General features: G+C 48.3%; 7 non-coding genes across 7 annotated transcripts; all 7 read left to right on the forward strand.

The window, feature by feature from the left end:
• The first annotated feature begins 252 nt into the window (after nt 1-252).
• Nucleotides 253-325, forward strand: Trnar-ccu (transfer RNA arginine (anticodon CCU)). Its single transcript has one exon. It is a non-coding gene; the product is annotated as a tRNA-Arg (tRNA).
• A 168-nt stretch (nt 326-493) lies between these two features.
• Trnar-ccu (transfer RNA arginine (anticodon CCU)) lies at nt 494-566 on the forward strand. The gene has a single exon. It is a non-coding gene; the product is annotated as a tRNA-Arg (tRNA).
• Nucleotides 567-734: 168 nt separating this feature from the next.
• Trnar-ccu (transfer RNA arginine (anticodon CCU)) lies at nt 735-807 on the forward strand. Its single transcript has one exon. It is a non-coding gene; the product is annotated as a tRNA-Arg (tRNA).
• A 168-nt stretch (nt 808-975) lies between these two features.
• On the forward strand, nt 976-1,048 carry Trnar-ccu (transfer RNA arginine (anticodon CCU)). The gene has a single exon. It is a non-coding gene; the product is annotated as a tRNA-Arg (tRNA).
• A 168-nt stretch (nt 1,049-1,216) lies between these two features.
• Trnar-ccu (transfer RNA arginine (anticodon CCU)) lies at nt 1,217-1,289 on the forward strand. Its single transcript has one exon. It is a non-coding gene; the product is annotated as a tRNA-Arg (tRNA).
• An 11,269-nt stretch (nt 1,290-12,558) lies between these two features.
• Trnar-ccu (transfer RNA arginine (anticodon CCU)) lies at nt 12,559-12,631 on the forward strand. Its single transcript has one exon. It is a non-coding gene; the product is annotated as a tRNA-Arg (tRNA).
• A 5,848-nt stretch (nt 12,632-18,479) lies between these two features.
• On the forward strand, nt 18,480-18,552 carry Trnar-ccu (transfer RNA arginine (anticodon CCU)). Its single transcript has one exon. It is a non-coding gene; the product is annotated as a tRNA-Arg (tRNA).
• The last annotated feature ends 1,170 nt before the right edge of the window (nt 18,553-19,722 follow it).

Raw genomic sequence — 19,722 nt, forward strand, 5'->3', positions numbered from 1 at the left:
AAAGGCAATAAAAAAAAGTGGCCTAACGGATAAGGCATCGGTCTCCTAAACCGGGGATTGCGGGTTCGAGTCCCGCCGAGGGTAGGCGTTTCTTTTGAGAAACATTATGCTTTTAAATTTTTCCTGCATAAAGGGGGAAATTTTGCGGCGCTTTGTGTCTGCAGCTGTCATCACTTCCTGCTCACCCGTATTTTGCAGCCACCAAAAAAAGTTGGCGATGTAGAAAGTATGCGTGCACGCCCTTGACGCGAAGCCCTCGTGGCCTAACGGATAAGGCATCGGTCTCCTAAACCGGGGACTGCGGGTTCAAGTCTCGCCGAGGGTAGGCGTTTCTTTTGAGAAACATTATGCTTTTAAATTTTTCCTGCATAAAGGGGGAAATTTTGCGGTGCTTTGTGTCTGCAGCTGTCATCACTTCCTGCTCACCCGTATTTTGCAGCCACCAAAAAAAGTTGGCGATGTAGAAAGTATGCGTGCACGCCCTTGACGCGAAGCCCTCGTGGCCTAACGGATAAGGCATCGGTCTCCTAAACCGGGGACTGCGGGTTCAAGTCTCGCCGAGGGTAGGCGTTTCTTTTGAGAAACATTATGCTTTTAAATTTTTCCTGCATAAAGGGGGAAATTTTGCGGTGCTTTGTGTCTGCAGCTGTCATCACTTCCTGCTCACCCGTATTTTGCAGCCACCAAAAAAAGTTGGCGATGTAGAAAGTATGCGTGCACACCCTTGACGCGAAGCCCTCGTGGCCTAACGGATAAGGCATCGGTCTCCTAAACCGGGGACTGCGGGTTCAAGTCTCGCCGAGGGTAGGCGTTTCTTTTGAGAAACATTATGCTTTTAAATTTTTCCTGCATAAAGGGGGAAATTTTGCGGTGCTTTGTGTCTGCAGCTGTCATCACTTCCTGCTCACCCGTATTTTGCAGCCACCAAAAAAAGTTGGCGATGTAGAAAGTATGCGTGCACGCCCTTGACGCGAAGCCCTCGTGGCCTAACGGATAAGGCATCGGTCTCCTAAACCGGGGACTGCGGGTTCAAGTCTCGCCGAGGGTAGGCGTTTCTTTTGAGAAACATTATGCTTTTAAATTTTTCCTGCATAAAGGGGGAAATTTTGCGGTGCTTTGTGTCTGCAGCTGTCATCACTTCCTGCTCACCCGTATTTTGCAGCCACCAAAAAAAGTTGGCGATGTAGAAAGTATGCGTGCACGCCCTTGACGCGAAGCCCTCGTGGCCTAACGGATAAGGCATCGGTCTCCTAAACCGGGGACTGCGGGTTCAAGTCTCGCCGAGGGTAGGCGTTTCTTTTGAGAAACATTATGCTTTTAAATTTTTCCTGCATAAAGGGGGAAATTTTGCGGCGCTTTGTGTCTGCAGCTGTCATCACTTCCTGCTCACCCGTATTTGCAGCCACCAAAAAAAGTTGGCGATGTAGAAAGTATGCGTGCGCGCCCTTGACGCGAAGCCCTAGTGGCCCAACGGATAAGGCATCGGTCTCCTAAACCGGGGACTGCGGGTTCAAGTCTCGCCGAGGGTAGGCGTTTCTTTTGAGAAACATTATGCTTTTAAATTTTTCCTGCATAAAGGGGGAAATTTTGCGGCGCTTTGTGTCTGCAGCTGTCATCACTTCCTGCTCACCCGTATTTGCAGCCACCAAAAAAAGTTGGCGATGTAGAAAGTATGCGTGCGCGCCCTTGACGCGAAGCCCTAGTGGCCTAACGGATAAGGCATCGGTCTCCTAAACCGGGGACTGCGGGTTCAAGTTTCGCCGAGGGTAGGCGTTTCTTTTGAGAAACATTATGCTTTTAAATTTTTCCTGCATAAAGGGGGAAATTTTGCGGCGCTTTGTGTCTGCAGCTGTCATCACTTCCTGCTCACCCGTATTTGCAGCCACCAAAAAAAGTTGGCGATGTAGAAAGTATGCGTGCGCACCCTTGACGCGAAGCCCTAGTGGCCTAACGGATAAGGCATCGGTCTCCTAAACCGGGGACTGCGGGTTCAAGTCTCGCCGAGGGTAGGCGTTTCTTTTGAGAAACATTATGCTTTTAAATTTTTCCTGCATAAAGGGGGAAATTCGCGGCGCTTTATTTGTGTCTGCAGCTGTCATCACTTCCTGCTCACCCGTATTTTGCAGCCACCAAAAAAGTTGGCGATGTAGAAAGTATGCGTGCACGCCCTTGACGCGAAGCCCTCGTGGCCTAAAGAGATTCTACTTCCGGCCACCGCAGTGAACGGACGCAGAATGCCTTGCTCCGTAGGGGCGGTTACAGCGGCCCTCGTCCGTGGTACCAGGTGTACGGATAAGCCTTACCCGGAATACCAAGTTGTTTTGCCTCATCTGCCTTCAGGTACTTCAGTTTTGTACACGTTAAAACCAGGCCGTATCGGGTCGAGCACTTTCGAGATGCTATCGCGAGTCTTGCACTGCTGCCGGAAGTGGTGGCCCTTGGCGCCTTCCAAATGAACCACGTATGGGCGGTGACCTTCCGTGATGAAGCTTCGAAGAAAAAGATGCTAGCGGCGGAATCTTTCAACGTGAAAGACCAACCCTGCATGGTTTTTGATCCGTGCAACCAAGGCATCAGGCTGAAGCTTTATTGGCTGTTGCACTTCGTTCATGACGACGAGGTTCGTGCAGCCTTAGCCCCTTACGGAAAGGTTACAGATGTCACCCGAGAAAAGTGGCGAGTACAGGGATGCAATGACAAAGGGTCCACCACCCGTTTGGTCACACTCCAGCCAAAACCTGGCGTGACAGTTGAAGACTTGCCTCACCAGGTGCGTGTAGCGGAGAACTTAGCGCTCGTGCATGTTCCAGGAAGACCCCCGTTATGCCTCCGGTGCCATGGAACGGGACACATCCGGCGCGAGTGCCGCATACCACGCTGTGCACTTTGCCGCCGCTACGGCCACGAGGAACAAGAGTGCGTGAGGTCGTATGCTGCGGTAATAAGCCCAGTCAAAAGCGACGAAATGACTGAACACATAATGGACCACGCTGGCGCTGATGCAGCGTCCCGAGCAGAGACCGATGAGCAGGCGGCAGATAGCACGCACCCGGAAGCGACTCCAACACCGGAGGAAACCAAGAGCTCCAGTGGCGGCCAGACTGTCGACGCAAAGAGCGTGCTGTCTGAGAAACCGACTACTGAAGAAAATATGACTGACACAAAGGGTGCGCCATCAGCGAGCACGTCGGAGTCGACCACGAAAGACGGGACCGGGAATTCTGAGGATATCAAAATGATAGCAGCTGCCAAAGCAGCTGCAAAGAGGCCTGGTGAGGTCATTGATGGATGTGAAGACACACCGGAACGATCGAGCCGCGGCGATCCCTCACCGAAGACGCCTATAACAAGGCGACCCGGCTTCAAACCGAAGCCGAACATACCGCCTGACAGGCGGACGACTTCAACACCACCCCCGCAATAGCGGGGAACGGACTGTGCCGAGACAGCGTGCCCTCAGTGCAAGACCTACCCTAGCAGACATGTAGATCTTGCCGCGTACTGTTTATTGCCTTTATTGCCTGCCCAGACGTGAGTATCATTCTGTCTGTATGCCTAATCTAAACATGGCTGTTAGTCTGACAGTTCCCTTTTGCGTAGGGACGGTAAATGTGAGGGGTCTGGCATCCCTGCAGAAGGCAGTGCCAGATAAACCGGCTCTTGTTAGAAGATGATATCGACATAATGGCAGTGCAGGAAACCAAAGTAGAAAGCGAAGAGCAAACAGACAGAATGGTCGAGCTTTTCAGGAATAGGTATAATGTATGCGTGTCTCACGCCAGAGGAACTTCCGCGGGTTGCATAATACTTGTTCGAAAATGCACTGATATTGTTGTGCAAACTGTCACGTCCAGTGATGACGGTAGGCTACTAGTCGTCGACTTTAGTTTTTGCGGCCTCCTCTGGCGTGCAATATGTGTTTATGCGCCGAATAAGATACACGAACGCGAAGAATACATAGGAAACCTGAAAGCCTGTATGACGTACGAAAGAAACATAATATTATTTGGGGACTTTAACTGTGTGTGTAGACCGCAAGATCGAGCAAACAGATTGACCTATCGCGATAAAAGTGCGTTACTCTTGAGCACGCTTGTAAACGAATTTGAACTAGACGACGTTGGTTGTATTTTTGACGGCGACGAGCACGTGCAGTATACGCACTATCAAGGTGTAAGTCACGCTAGACTTGACCGCATATATGTTTCTGCTGAAATCACGCCGCATCTTACTACGTACCGAGTAAAGAACGTCACATTTAGTGATCACTGCTTGGTGACAGTGACAGTAGGTACCAAAGAAAAAGTATCAAGATTGAGTTGGAATTTGTGGAAAATTAAATGATAAATTGTTGGATGATGAAATTTTTCTTAAGAAAGTAAAGGAAAAGATGGATGGAATATTTTCGGTTGAAACTTCTAACTTCACAATAGTTTGGGAACAATTTAAGAACGAAGTAAAGATTGCCGCGATTGAACGAGCTTGCCTGCTGCGTAGCAATGAAAAACAGCAAGAGAAATAACTAAAGAGCACGTTAGATTTTATCACTACTGTTGAGAGTACTAACCCTGGACACTTTATCAAGGAAATACGTGACCTGAAAAGTAAACTTGAAGTGATTGATGAGAATAAATATCGCGGGGCGATGGTCAGAGCACGAGCGCAAAGACTATGGCTCGGAGAAACGCCTACTAAGCGGGCACTCGGTGAAGAAAAAAGAAACGCAGTAAAAAAAGAGATAAAAGAAATAAGATATAAAAACGAAGCGACACGTGATAAAGAGTTGATAAAGAAAGCGTTTGTTGAGTGTTATCAAAGACTGCTAAGCCCTAAAATAAAAGATACAGTAGCCTTTCGAAATGATTTTCTATCGCTCATGCCAAGGCTAGACGATGAAGTGAGAGAAACGCTTGAGCGGCCAATTAGTCTGCATGAGGTAGAACAGGCCATTGATGAGCTAAGCACCGGCAAGGCACCCGGGCCTGATGGACTAGGCGCTGCCATTTACAAAACCTTCAAGAAAGAACTGGCACAAGCGTTACACCACGTGATAGATGAGTGCTATGATCAAAAAAGGGCACCATTATCGTTTAGAAAATACCATGTAGTAATAATTCCAAAATCAGATGATCCCAGGAAATTGATGGCTGTTGAGGCCTATCGACCAATAAGCCTTACAAATGTAGACTATAAAATATTTACAAAGGTGCTAGCCAAGAGATTGCAGAGCGTTATCACACACCTCGTACTGCCTCACCAGACATGTGGCATCAAAGGAAGGACCATTTACACAAATATACACACCGCTAGAACTATCCTTGAATGCTGTGACATAAATCTTGATAACATAGCTATGATACAACTAGATCTTCAGAAAGCATTTGACAGGGTCAATCATGACATATTACTATCAGTATTAGAACATTGTAATGTAGGAAGCGTCATCACTAAAGGCATCAAAATGGTGTATGAAGAGTGTGCCGTAAACCTTATAATCAACAACACCTTAAGTGAGAACATTCCAGTGCTGTCAGGTATAAAACAAGGGTGTGCGTGCTCGTCTCTTCTTTTTGCACTTTATTTGGAACCCTTATGTTTAAAAATTCTAAGAAATGAAAGGGTGCATGGTTATTCCTATTACACCAGTGAAGTGAAGATACTGGCATATGCGGATGACATCGCCATATTCTGCAGATACAAGGACAGTGTTAAAGAAGCTGTTAAGGAAGCTACAGCATTCTGCAGCGCTACCGGAAGTGCCATTAGCTGGGATAAGTCTCTTGGCATTTGGCATGGAAATTGGGGGGAAACGCCGGAGACGTATGCAAATATGCGATGGACAAATATTCCTGCTAGTTACTTGGGAGTGCCTCTTCAGCATTATAGAAATACCACAGAATACTGGGCAGGAAAGACAGACAGGCTGAAGGACCAGTCTGAAAAATGGGGAGGGCATAACTTTTCTATGTTTTCACGCGCAACAGTCTGTAATGTATTTTTTGTTGCAAAAGTGTTTTATGTACTTCAAGTGTTCAGTATGAGTAGAATTTGTGTCCAGAAATTACACAGAGTGTTTGCCACCTATATATGGAATTCTACATGGGAACGCACCAGTCGGTCAAACTTGTTCCTTTCCATGCGAAACGGAGGACTTGGACTGTGTCATTTGTTTTTGAAACAAATTGTTTCAAGGTTTTTCTTTTTGCGAGACCAAAGGGATATTTTCTTGAGTGCTGTTATACACGCCAAAATGTGTAATCATATTCCGGAATATATTGTGTCGTCAAACGCAGAGACACGGGGAACACTGAGCAGCTTTTGGCGCGAAATTGTCTCAGCTTATCAAGTACTGAAGTCGCGATTTTCCTTAGAGTACCTGGGCACAGTTGCGCGTAAACGATTATAAAAAGATCTACTCGATGTATTTTTGCCAATACCGTTGTACCGCTCCATCTATCAACTAGGACAAGAACGTGACGTTTTAAAACGAGTTCGGAAAATGCCAGTTAGAGCGTCATCAAAAACCTTTTTTTTTTCAACTGCACACAGGCACGCTTCCTGTAAAACCGTGGCTGGAAAGTAAAGGTATCTTTGTTCCATGGGGATTGCACTGTTTGATATGCCAGAAGACCGAAACGATAGAGCACATCTTTCTGGACTGTCACGATGCTGTTTTCCTGTGGGACATTCTTCAGCGGACAGTCAAGAAGGAGTTGCCAGTATCACCCTTTGGTATCAGATTTTTGCCATGCGCAGATACAGAGGACGTGCCATGTGACATGCTAATGCTGTTGTGCTTGCACAGTGTATGGAAAACGAGGATGGCGGTCAGGAATGCGGATATAAACGCACGATCGGCAGTGCAAAACTTCATTGAACACTGTGTGTACGTACGAGATGTTCTCAAAATCCAGAGAGATCCACCGGATTGGTTACCTGTTCTTGATAAGCTGGCTTCTCAGAGGCCATTTTAACCTCCCACTCCAGCCATGATAAGGCTCACGCGTATTTTATTATAACTGTATCCTTGTCTGTATAAGTTGTAGAGCTTCTCAGGACCTCCATTAAAGTTCTTTGTCTGTCTGTCTGTCTGTATAAGTTGTGTGTTTGTAAGTGGCAAACTGGTAATAAAGAAAAAAAAAACCCTCGTGACCTAACGGATAAGGCATCGGTCTCCTAAACCAGGGACTGCGGGTTCAAGTCTCGCCGAGGGTAGGCGTTTCTTTTGAGAAACATTATGCTTTAAAATTTTTCCTGCATAAAGGGGGAAATTTTGCGGCGCTTTATTTGTATCTGCAGCTGTCATCACTTCCTGCTCACCCGTATTTTGCAGCCACCAAAAAAAGTTGGCGATGTAGAAAGTATGCGTGCACGCCCTTAACGCGAAGCCCTCGTGGCCTAAGGTCGGTCTAGTACCACTTCCGGCCACCGTTGTGTACGGTCGTGGGCAACATGGGCTCCGAAGGAGCGGATTCAGCGGCGCATTCAAGCCGCGGAAACAGGTCTTTTGCTTCAGTCGACCAAGACTACCAAGTTATTCTGCCTCAACTTACATCAGGTCAGGATGTGATGAATACCATCTTTCTTCATGCGGATTTGCGGATGGGGCCATACCGCGTAGAAGACTTTCGGGATGCCATGGAACAGCTTGGTGCGCTCCCCGACGTTATCGCTTTGGGGGCGTACCGGATGAACCACGTTTGGGCCGTAACTTTCAAGAACGCTGAAGCAACAAAGAAAATGTTGTGTACCGGAGACATACAAGTCAAGAATCGCCGATGCCTTGTGGTTAACCTAAACGACCAAGGACTACGACTGAAGCTGCACTGGCTTCTTTATGGCGTCAGCGATGACCAAGTGTGTGCGGCCTTGGCACCGCATGGAAAAGTTACAGAAGTCACAAAGGAAAAATGGCGTGTAGGCGGCATTACAGACAGAGCGTCTACAACCCGCCAAGTCGCCATGAAACTCAAATCCGGTGTCACTATCGATGACTTACCACACCAGTTGCGGGTAGGAAATGAACTCGCTCTGGTTGTTGTGCCAAACCGAGCACCACTATGCCTCCGTTGCAACACCACCGGCCACATCGGACGTGACTGTCGTGTGCCTCGCTGTTCGCAGTGTAGGCGCTTCGGTCACACCGACGCGGAATGCGTGACCACCTACGCAAGCATCACAGGAAAAGCAAGTAAAGACGTGGAGACTGAGCTCATAATGGATGAGGCCGACGCCGAGGAAGCCGCTAGTGACGCGCGAAAGCAGACAGACGTGAAGGAAGCGAATCACGAGGCCGTCCCTACCAACGCGTGGAAGGGTTTTTTCCCGGACAACACCACACCCCAGACAAGCGAAGTCTCGTTGACCGGGGAAACGCAGGAGAAGGACAAAGGCAAGGTAGTGGAAGCAGAGTTGGCCGTGGAAGCGCAAGCCGACGCGCAAGTGATGGAAGTTGAATCTGGTGCTTCTGCCAAGAGACCGCGCGACGAAGCAGGCAACGAAGTGGTAAAGCCCAGTGCAAGCAGCGGTGACGAACCGCCCACCAAAACAGTCATGATGGCCGGCCTTCAAACGGGCCGACGACCGAGCTTCAAACCGAAGCCCACCGTCCTTCCTGACCGGAAAAAGGAGGGAACTATGCCCTCGTAACGAGGGACAACGCATAACCCAGCGACTCGCCCCGTTACGATTTCCAAGCACCCACCATGTTTTCAAGGCACCTAGCAGCTCAACCACAGCGCTGTAGACCCGCGAACTGCTTGCTGGACGCGACGTTGCCCAGCGAAGCAACGATTCAACCGAATACCAGCGCTAAATATCGAGGTAATTTCCATGCGGTCCACCTGTTTCGGTTTAACCATGGCACTTAACCTTACGAAGCCCCTTCGTCTGGGCACTTTAAACGTTCGCGGTTTGGCAAGCCGGAGCCGCCAATACCAAGTAAGCCGGCTTTTCCAAGAAAATAATTTAGATATAGTAGCAGTGCAAGAGACAAAGGTGGAAGGCCAGGAACAGACGGACCGCATGGTGCAGCCATTTAGAGCGCAGTACAACGTGTGCGTGTGTCATGCGGTTGGCACTTCGGGAGGCTGCGCTCTCTTTATTCGTAACAGTGTTGGTATTGTTGAAGAACAAGTGACTATATGTGGAACTGGCCGATTTGTCATACTTGATTTTTCTTTTGCCGCCGTTAAGTGGCGCGTATTGTGTGTGTATGCTCCAAATGATGAATGTGCACGTATAGCGTTTTTTGAACAGCTAGAAGAGTACCTGAAGTGTGAGCGATACGTAATTTTGATGGGAGATTTTAATTGTGTGTGCAGACCAGAAGATCGCGCCAAAAAACAGCAACGTAAAGATACAAGCGCGCAGTTTTTAAATGTGCTTGTAAACGATTATGATTTGGAAGGTGTCGGTTGTCTCTTATCGACGGGGAAAACATCCATTGTTACGCACTACCAAGGTAAAAGTCATGCGCGATTAGACCGAGCGTACGTTGCATTACAGCTTGTGCCACTGTATCAAAGATACGAAATTAAACACGTATCATTTTCTGACCATAGTCTAGTAATGTTTAATTTAGGGGAAAAACGAAAAGAAACTAATTTTAATTGGGATCTTTGGAAATTTATTGCGAAATTGCTTGATGATGAATGTTTTGTGAGTGATATAAAAGATATAATTATTTTCTCAACGACCGCGCAGACCAATGACTGCATTGAAAGCTGGGAAATTCTCAAAACAAACGTTAAAATGAAAGCGATAGAAAGGGCAACTGTATTGCGTCGCAAGGAAAAACAAGAAGAAAAAGAATTAATTAGCCAACTAGAATTCTTCATGTGTACAGAGTGTGAAAATGCTGGTTCTTGCATGAAGCAGATAAAAGAAATAAATAGTAAGCTCGAACTTATAGACCAAGAACGATATAAAGGAGCTATGGTACGAGCGCGGGCGGAACGATTGTGGAATGGGGAAACGCCCACTAAACGGGCGTTAAGTGACGAAAAGAGATACGCAACAAAAAAAGAAATAGAAGCAATAATATATCAAAACGAGGAAACTTACGAGCCTACCATGATAGAGCAAGCATTCGTAGCTCATTATCGCGAATTGCTTGGAAGCAAGAAAAAAGTAGAAGAAGGATTTGAGCGAGACTTCCTTAATCTCATGCCACGTTTAGAAGAAGACATTAAAGCAAACTTTGAATTTCCAATTACATTACGAGAGATTGAAGATGCCATCGATGGACTAGGTGCAGGAAAAGCTCCCGGGCCAGATGGCTTAGGAGCGGCCTTCTACAAGGCTTTCAAACATCAGCTTAGCCAATTACTACATTGTGTTTTCGAGGAAATGTATACAACACAGCGAACGCCACCATCTTTCCGAACATCTCATATTGTGCTAATCCCTAAGTGCGAAGACCCGGTTAAACTGATGTCAGTAAAATCATACAGGCCAATAAGCCTTACAAACTGTGACTACAAAATATTTACAAAAGTGCTAGCGAAAAGACTTCAAAGTGTCGTAACACACCTAGTGGGACCACATCAAACATGTGGCATCAAGGGCCGAACAATTTCCACGAATACGCATGTAGCTCGGTGTGTGCTTGAGTGCTGCGATGCCCTCTCCTGTCGGGTTGCAGTGCTGCAACTGGACTTGGAGAAAGCGTTTGACAATGTATCCCATGAAGTACTCCTTTCATTATTAGAATACGTTAATGTAGGCGGAGTGATACTAAATGGAGTTAAAATGGCCTACTCAGAGTGCAGCACGCGGATCATTATAAACAAAAAGTTAAGTGAACCAATCCAACTTCTCTCCAGTGTTCGGCAAGGATGTGCAATCTCATCATTACTTTTTGATCTCTACTTGGAACCTTTCTGCCTGAGCCTCATTAATAGCCAAAAAGTTCGCGGTTTTATGCTTGAAGCGACAGAAGTCAAGGTACTCGCATACGCTGATGACATTGCTGTCTTTTGTGAAGACCAGGAAAGCATCAAAGAGGTGGTTAGGCTGACTGGTAACTATTGTAAGGAAGCCGGATGTAAGATTAATTGGGAGAAGACCATAGGGTTTTGGCATGGCGAGTGTAGCGAAAAACCTGAATTATTCGCTGGCGTACAATGGACGGCAATGCCAACAACGTACTTAGGTGCTCCTCTACAATGTTATGCGGATACCGAACAATATTGGAAAGAAGAAACAGAGCGGGTGAAAGATAAGATACTGGGATGGCAGGGTCAGAATCTGTCAATGTTTGCACGTGCGACTACTTGTAATCTATTTTTAGTCGCCAAGTTATGGTAGGTGATGCAAGTGTTGTTCATGTCCCGGGCTAACCTACAAAAAATTCAGAGTTTTTGCAGTGTTTATTTGGGGAGAGAGTTGGGAAAGAACTAGTCGCACTAATCTGTTTTTGTCCGTGAAGAAAGGTGGGCTTGGTCTGTCGCACCTCTCTATCAGACAAATTGTGTCACGTTTTATGTTTTTAAGGGATCAGTGTGGCCCATTTTTGCGCATGGTGATACAAGTTCGCCTGCACAATGCACTACCGGAATTCATTGTTTGTACAAATAAGACCGCGTTCCGCGGTATAAGAGGTTACTGGCACGAAGTTGTTGCTGCTTTTCGCATACTTAAGGTGCGTTTTTCGTTTGAATATTTGAGTACAGTCAAAAGGAAAAACCTGTACAGAGATTTATTGGATGCTATGTTGCCTCTTCCCTTGTACAGAAGCATATACACTGGAGGTTCTGGACAACACGTCTTAAAACGAGTTAAAGGAATGCCGATAAAACCTCATGTAAAATCATTCTTTTTCAAGCTCCATACAAACACTTTACCGGTAAAAACGTGGCTACAAGACAAAGGAATCTTCGTACCGTGGACAGTCAACTACATATTATGCAAAAAACCAGAAACAATGGAACATGTATTTATCGATTGCTGGGATCCAATATTTCATTGGGACATCCTTCAGCGAACTATTAAAAAGGAACTGCCGATTACGCCACATAAAATCCGATATTTACCAGTTGAGAATGATGGTGACATTCCTTACGACATGATAATGGTCCTAAGCCTCCATAGTATATGGAAAACTAGAATGGCAGCCAGACATGCCGACGTTGACCCTCACACTGTAAGGGAAAATTTTATTGAAAATGCAGTGCATATGCGAGAGATCTACCGTGCACAGCCACAGCCACCTGATTGGGTGGGACTGCTTGATGAGTTGACCGCTTTCAAAAAGTTTTGAAACCCTCTGTCTTGTTCCCTTCTGTATCATGTAAACAGGCAATAAAGGAAAAAAAGCCCTCGTGGCCCAACGGATAAGTCATCGGTGTCCTAAACCGGGGATTGCGGGTTCGAGTCCCGCCGAGGGTAGGCGTTTCTTTTGAGAAACATTATGCTGTTAAATCTTTCCTGTATAATGAAGGAAATTTTGCGGCGCTTTGTGTCTGCAGCTGTCATCACTTCCTGCTCACCCGTATTTGGCAGCCACCAAAAAAAGTTGGCAATGTAGAAAGTATGCGTCCACGCCCTTGACGCGAAGCCCTCGTGGCCTAACGGATAAGGCATCGGTCTCCTAAACCGGGGATTGCGGGTTCGAGTCCCGCCGAGGGTACGCGTTTCTTTTGAGAAGCATTATGCTTTTAAATCTTTCCTGTATAAAGGGGGAAAATTTGGGGCGCTTTGTGTCTGCAGCTGTCAACACTTCCTGCTCACCCGTATTTTGCAGCCACCAAAAAAAGTTGGCAATGTAGAAAGTATGACGTGCACGCCCTTGACGCGAAGCCCTGGTGGCCTAATTCTGCTTCCGGCCACCGAGCGTGACGGACGTACGATGACGGGCTCCGTAGGAGAGGCTTCAGCGGCCCAGAGCGGCCGCGGTAAAAGGATTTCCACCTCGGACAGCGAGTATCAAGTTGTTTTGCCGAGTTTGCCAACAGGGCATTTTGTTTTGAACACAGTTTTTTTACATTGTGATATCAGGGCCCGCCCATACCGGGTGGAATATTTCCGCGATGCGCTCGCCCCGTTATCGCTCCTGCCGGAAGTGGTGGCTCTCGGGGCCTACCGTATGAGCCATGTTTGGGCCGTGACCTTCAAAGACAACGAAGCTGTGAAGAAGATCGTCAGCGTTGGTGAGCTACAGGTCAAGAAGGGCCGATGCCTCGTCATTGACCCCGCCAACCAGGATGTACGCCTAAAAGTGCATTGGCTGCTGCACACCGTTCCCGACGAGGACGTGCGTCTTGCCTTCGCGCCGTTCGGAAAGGTCACGGACGTCGCCCGCGAGCGGTGGCGTGTTCATGGCGTGGCTGATAAGAACTCGACTACAAGACTGGTTACGGTGAAGTTGAAGCCGGGCGTAACGCTGGTCGACCTGGCACATCAGGTGAGCGTCGCCGGCGAGCTGGCTCTCGTGGTTGTGCCGGGCAGGGCCCCTGTCTGCCTGCGCTGCCGCGGAACGGGCCATACTCGTCGCGACTGCCGCATTCCGCGGTGTGGTGCGTGCCGACGCTTCGGTCACGAAGCGAGTCAGTGTGAGCGGACGTACGCTAGCGTGACCGGACCCGTGAGCAACGACGACAACTGCACCCTGCTCATGGACGAGGCGGACATGGAAGACACATCGTCCACGGCTTAGGAAGCAGCTGGCGACGTGGCAAAGTCGGAGGTACGACTTCAGCAACAGAATCAACCCGTCGATGAGGCCGCCGCCTCTGAACAAGAGAAAGCAGAGGGCACTGCAGCCATGCCGAACACTGAGGATGAGAGCCCACCCGATCCGGGGGCGGTCTCCACCCCCCCTGAGCCTGAAGACATGGACACCCATAGCGGGCTCGCTACCTTGCAGGCGGGGAAACGCCCACGCAACCAGACAAATAGCCTGGCTATGATACAGGACAGCAGTGGCGGAGACGAGCCACCGCCCAAAATGCCAGGTATGAGGAGACCGACCTTGAAGCTGCGGCCGAACATTACGGCCGATCCACGGCAGGCGCGTAAACCGCCTCCGTAGTCCAGTACTGTGTATAGCTTGACGCGGGTTGGGGGGGTTGGTGACTGCAATGGCCGTCCCCCTGAGCACTATTCTTTTTAGATACGTGTCAGGAACGGGGGCCCAAGTTGCATTTGAGTGTTGTTGTCGAGAGGTCGGGGGTGTTCCCTATTGTGGCATTCGACGCGGTTATCGGCACGTCATTATGTACACTCGTCCATGGGTACCTGTGATGGGCACCATTCTACCGTGTAGTCATGGCGGCTAATATTGAAGTTGCGCTACGTGTAGCCACGTTAAATGTACGAGGCCTCAGCGCAAGAAGGCGACAATGTCAGCTAAGTCGTCTACTCTTAGATAATGACTTGCATCTTGTGGCAATCCAAAAAACCAAAATAGAGAGCCAAGAGCTAACCGACAGAATGGTGTACAATTTTCGCACTCACTTCGACGTGTGTGTTTCTCACGCTATTGGTGGATCAGGTGGTTGCGCTATATTCATTCGAAGAAACATTGGAATCTGTGTGCAGTCAGTGTTTTCGTGTGAAACTGGGCGCCTTTTAGTGGCTGATTTTTGTTCTTGCGATAAGGATTTCCGGGTCATCTGTGTCTACGCACCGAATATCGAAACAGACCGGCGATCCTTCTTTGAGCGTCTTGAAGCGTACGTAAACTGTCCGAAGGTGGTAATATGCTGTGCGATTTTACCTGTGTACGCACTGCTGACGATCGCGCATGTTCACACGTTCGGGACAAGAGTGCTGAATTGCTAAATGCGGTGGTGCACGATTATGACTTGGAAGATATCGGTAGTGTCTTCGCCAGCGGTACCCACCCGCAGTTTACCCACTTCCAGCGTGATAGCCACGCTCGGCTAGATAGATTATATGTGTCAGCCGAATTGGTGCCCTTGTGTAGTGGATATGATGTGCAACCCATTGCATATAGCGATCACTGCTTGGTAACTGCCACCTTTGGGAAAAGACAGATCAAGCATACCTTTAACTGGGACCTCTGGAAATTGAACGTGCAGTTGTTGGATGACGATGGTTTCGTTCATGCTGTTGCGAAGGAACTAGAAAGCCTGATTTCAGTCCAACTAGAAAGCTTCGCCATTAAATGGGAAGAATATAAACAGAAAGTTAAAACTATGGCTATTGAAAGAAGCAGTGTACTTCAGCATAACCTGAAACAGGCAGAAACAAACCTTCGCCAGCAACTGCAATTTTTCATCAGCATGGAAAGTGTCCAGCCTGGTGTGTATACTAAGGAAATAAAGGAAGTAAAAGCCGAACTCGAAAGGATGGACTCTGAGAAGTACAAAGCGGCTGTTGTGCGATCAAGGTCTGAGAAGCTGTGGGCGGTGGAAGCGCCAACAAAACGAGCCCTCTCAGACGAGAAAAGGTACGCGTGTCGGAAGGAAATTCGCCAGCTAGCTAAAGGCAATCATATTACGTCCGACCAAAACCGCACCAAGGAAGGGATCGCCGATCACTTCAAAGCCTTGAGTCAACCACGTGAACCTAAAGATGGCTACCAGATGGAATTCCTTTCATTGATGCCAAGGCTAGATGAAGAAGTTACGACACGGCTTGAACATCCCATTACCCTGAGTGAGATAGAGTGCGCAATAGACGAGTTGGCCCCCGGTAAAGCACCTGGGCCTGATGGCTTAGGGGCCACTTTCTATAAAACTTTTAAGTCTGCGCTGGCTCATGTCCTCCAACTAGTTATTAGCGAAGCGTACGACCGAAAAAGATTGCCCTTGTCTTTCACAACATCGCATATCGTACTAATCCCGAAGAGTGATTATGAAAAGAAACGCTTGTCGCCTGGCTGATATCGCCCGATAACTCTAGCCAACGTTGACTATAAAATATTCACGAAAGTTTTAGCAAAACGACTGCAAAGTGTCATCAAAACATTGGTAGGGCCGCACCAGACTTGTGGCGTTAAAGGCCGCAGTATAACAAGAAATGTACACGTGGCTCGAAGTGTGCTAGAGTGTTGCGATGCGATTGGCGATTACGTCGCGATGATGCAGATCGATTTGGCAAAAGCCTTCGACCTCGTCTCGCACACGGCTCTGCTATGCATACTGGAACATACAAATGTTGGCAGTGTGATAACGGAAGGTGTCACGATGGCGCACAAAGACTGCTCAACGCGAATTATTGTTAATGGGAGCTCACCGATAGCTTTCGTGTGCTCTCGTCGGTGTGTCAAGGATGCCCACTCTCGCGCCTTCTGTTTGCCGCTTATCTCGAGCCACTCTGTTTGGCCATTAAAAACAACGAACGCGTAGCAGGCTATCGACTACGGGCGGCACATGTTAAAATATTGGCGTATGCAGACGACATCGCGATTTTCTGCACAGATAAAGCGAGCATTGACGACGCAACTGCTGTTGTCGAAAAGTTTTGCGATTCAACTGGAGCCCAGATAAACTGGGATAAGTTATGGCTTCTGGCATGGGAGTTGGGAAGACAAGCCGGATACGTTTTCTCGATTGAATTGGTCAAGGTTACCTACACAGTACCTGGAAGTGCCTCTCGGAAGTTACCGTGAGGCCGAACCGTACTGGCTCGACCAAGTTTCGAGAGCAATGGAAAAGGCTGACGGTTGGAGAGGCAAACAATTGTCAATGTTTTCTAGAGCCACTGTTTGCAACCTTTTTTTAGTTTCCAAGATATGGTATGTTATCAATGTGTTGTGTGCTGCGCGGGTAAGCGTACAAAAATTCATCGCATTTTCGCCACTTTCATTTGGGCCTCTACCTGGGAGAGGACGAGTCGAACAAATTTGTTTTTCCAGGTCAAGAAAGGTGGGCTTGGTCTGGTTCACTTGTTTTTGCGACAAATTGTGTCACGCTTTGTGTTTCTACGGGGTCAAAATGATCTCTTTCTTCGAACACTAATTCAAGTACGGCTGAGTAGACTTCTTCCGGGATTTGTTGTTTCGTCGGCTCAGAACATGCCGGGAACCGTGACTGGGTACCTGCATGAAGTGGTGCTGGCGTATAGGATGTTGAATGTGCGTTTTTCGCTGCGGTATCTGTCCACCGTTAGAAAAAAAATTGTACAGAGATCTTGTGGACACGATGCTACCTGTACCTTTGTACCGTTAGCCACACCGTGAAGGCCCCGGACAGGACGTTCTAAAAAGAGTCAAGAAAATGCCAGTACGGCCATCAACTAAGTCTTTCTTTTTCAAATTACATACAAACACACTTCCCGTTAAGACCTGGCTTAATAGCAAGAGGTATTTTCATCCCCTGGACAACCTACTGCTTTTTATGTAAAAAACCAGAAACAATAGAACATGTTTTCCTAGATTGCTGGGACCCGATCTTTCACTGGGACGTTCTGCAGAGAACGCTGAAGAAACATTTACCTCTGGACCCGTATGGAATACGCTTTTTGCCAATAGATACCTCAGAGGAAGTACCGTATGACCTCATTATGGTCCTGGGCCTCCACGCGATGTGGAAAACTCGCATGCAATTTGAACATGCAGACATCGTTGTGAAACCGGTGCGAGAACACTTTATTGAGAGTGTTGTTTACGTGAGAGACGCTTGCAAAGTACTGCCTGATCTACCACAATGGATGTCTGTACTGGATGAACTGGTGTCACTGAAAAGATTTTAGTGCTGTGCTAGCCAAAGTGTGGGTGGCACGTTTTATCCTTTGTAACACTTGCGTTTGTAGGTCGAAGACGGCAATAAAGAAGAAAAAAAAAAAGCCCTGGTGGCCTAACGGATAAGGCATCGGTCGCCTAAACCGGGGATTGCGGGTTCGAGTCCCGCCGAGGTTAGGCGTTTCTTTTGAGAAACATTATGCTTTTAAATTTTTCCTGTATAAAGGGGGAAATTTTGCGGCGCTTTGTGTCTGCAGCTGTCATGACTTCCTGCTCACTCGTATTTTAAAGCCACCAAAAAAAAGTTGGCAATGCAGAAAGTATGCGTGCACGCCCTTGACGCGAAGCCCTGGTGGCCTAACGGATAAAACATCGGTCTCCTAAACCGGTGATTGCGGGTTCGAGTCCCGCCAAGGGTAGGCGTTTCTTTTGAGAAACATTATGCTTTTAAGTCTTTCCTGTATAAAGGGTGAAATTTTGCGGCGCTTTGTGTCTGCAGCTGTCATCACTTCCTGCTCACCCGTATTTTGCAGCCACCAAAAAAAAGTTGGCAATGTAGAAAGTATGCGTGCACGCCCTTGACGCGAAGCCCTCGTGGCCTAACGGATAAAACATCGGTCTCCTAAACAGGGGATTGCGGGTTCGAGTCCCGCCGAGGGTACGCGTTTCTTTTGAGAAACATTATGCTTTTAAATCTTTCCTGTATAAAGGGGGAAATTTTGCGGCGCTTTGTGTCTGCAGCTGTCATCACTTCCTGCTCACCCGTATTTTGCAGCCACCAAAAAAAGTTGGCAATGTAGAAAGTATGCGTGCACGCCCGTGACGCGAAGCCCTCGTGTCCTAACGGATAAGGCATCGGTTTCCTAAACCGGTGATTGCGGGTTCGAGTCCCGCCGAGGGTAGGCGTTTCTTTTGAGAAACATTATGCTTTTAAATCTTTCCTGTATAAGGGGTGAAATTTTGCGGCGCTTTGTGTCTGCAGCTGTCATCACTTCCTGCTCACCCGTATTTTGCAGCCACCATAAAAAAGTTGGCAATGTAGAAAGTATGCGTGCACGCCCTTGACGCGAAGCCCTCGTGGCCTAACGGATTCGGCTTTCTGCCGCGCTAGCGAGCGGACGTGTCGAACATGAGCTCCATAGGGGCGGCTTCAGCGGCCCAGCAGGGCCGCGGTAACAGGAATTTTGGTTCAGAACACCCGGACTATCAAGTTTTGCTGCCTCAACTGCCTACAGGTCGGATTGTTTTAAATACATTGTTTTTACATGCCGATGTGCGTGCCAGGCCGTATCGGGTGGAGCATTTCCGCGACGCATTGGCTAGCTTAGGCCTACTGCCGGATGTTATCGCCCTAGGGGCGTATCAAATAAGCCACGTTTGGGCAGTGACTTTCAAGAGCGATGAAGGTGTGAAAAGGCTTGCAAGCGCCAAGGAAGTAAAAGTGAATGAACATCGGTGCATCGTGGTTGATCCAGCAAACCAGGCCGTGCGGCTGAAGCTGCACTGGATGTTACACAACGTGACGGACGAGGACATACGCACCGCGCTTTCACCCTACGGGAAGGTCACGGACGTCTTCCGGGAGAAATGGCGTGTCCACGGAGTGCAAGATAAAGCATCGTCAACGCGTGCGGTGTCGTTGGTTTTGAAGACGGGTATGACCGTGGAAGACCTGCCTCATCAACTTCGTGTCGCTGCTGAGCAGGCCTTAGTTGTTGTACCAGGCAGAGCACCACTTTGCCTGAAATGGCGAAACACCGGTCATGTTTGACGTGACTGTCGCGTCCCGAGATGTGCCGTTTGCCGGCGCTACGGCCATGATGAGACGGAGTGTGTTAAGACCTACGCGTCCGTAACGGGACCGGCGCTTCGGGAGGACCGTCAACCCGAGTGCCAACTGTGCGGCTACGAAGAGAGCAAGGGACGTAACGAGCACCCAGGAGGAGGACTTGGACAACGAGACCCAAGACGAACCGCCGCAGAAAACCCAGGCGAGTCGTCGGAAACCGAACATCCCAGGCGATTCGCCCGAAACCGAACATCCCGCCGGACAGACGGACGGCGGCAGAACC

Source organism: Dermacentor silvarum, chromosome 1 (assembly GCF_013339745.2).
Source record: "Dermacentor silvarum isolate Dsil-2018 chromosome 1, BIME_Dsil_1.4, whole genome shotgun sequence".
NCBI classification, from domain to species: Eukaryota; Metazoa; Arthropoda; class Arachnida; order Ixodida; family Ixodidae; genus Dermacentor; species Dermacentor silvarum.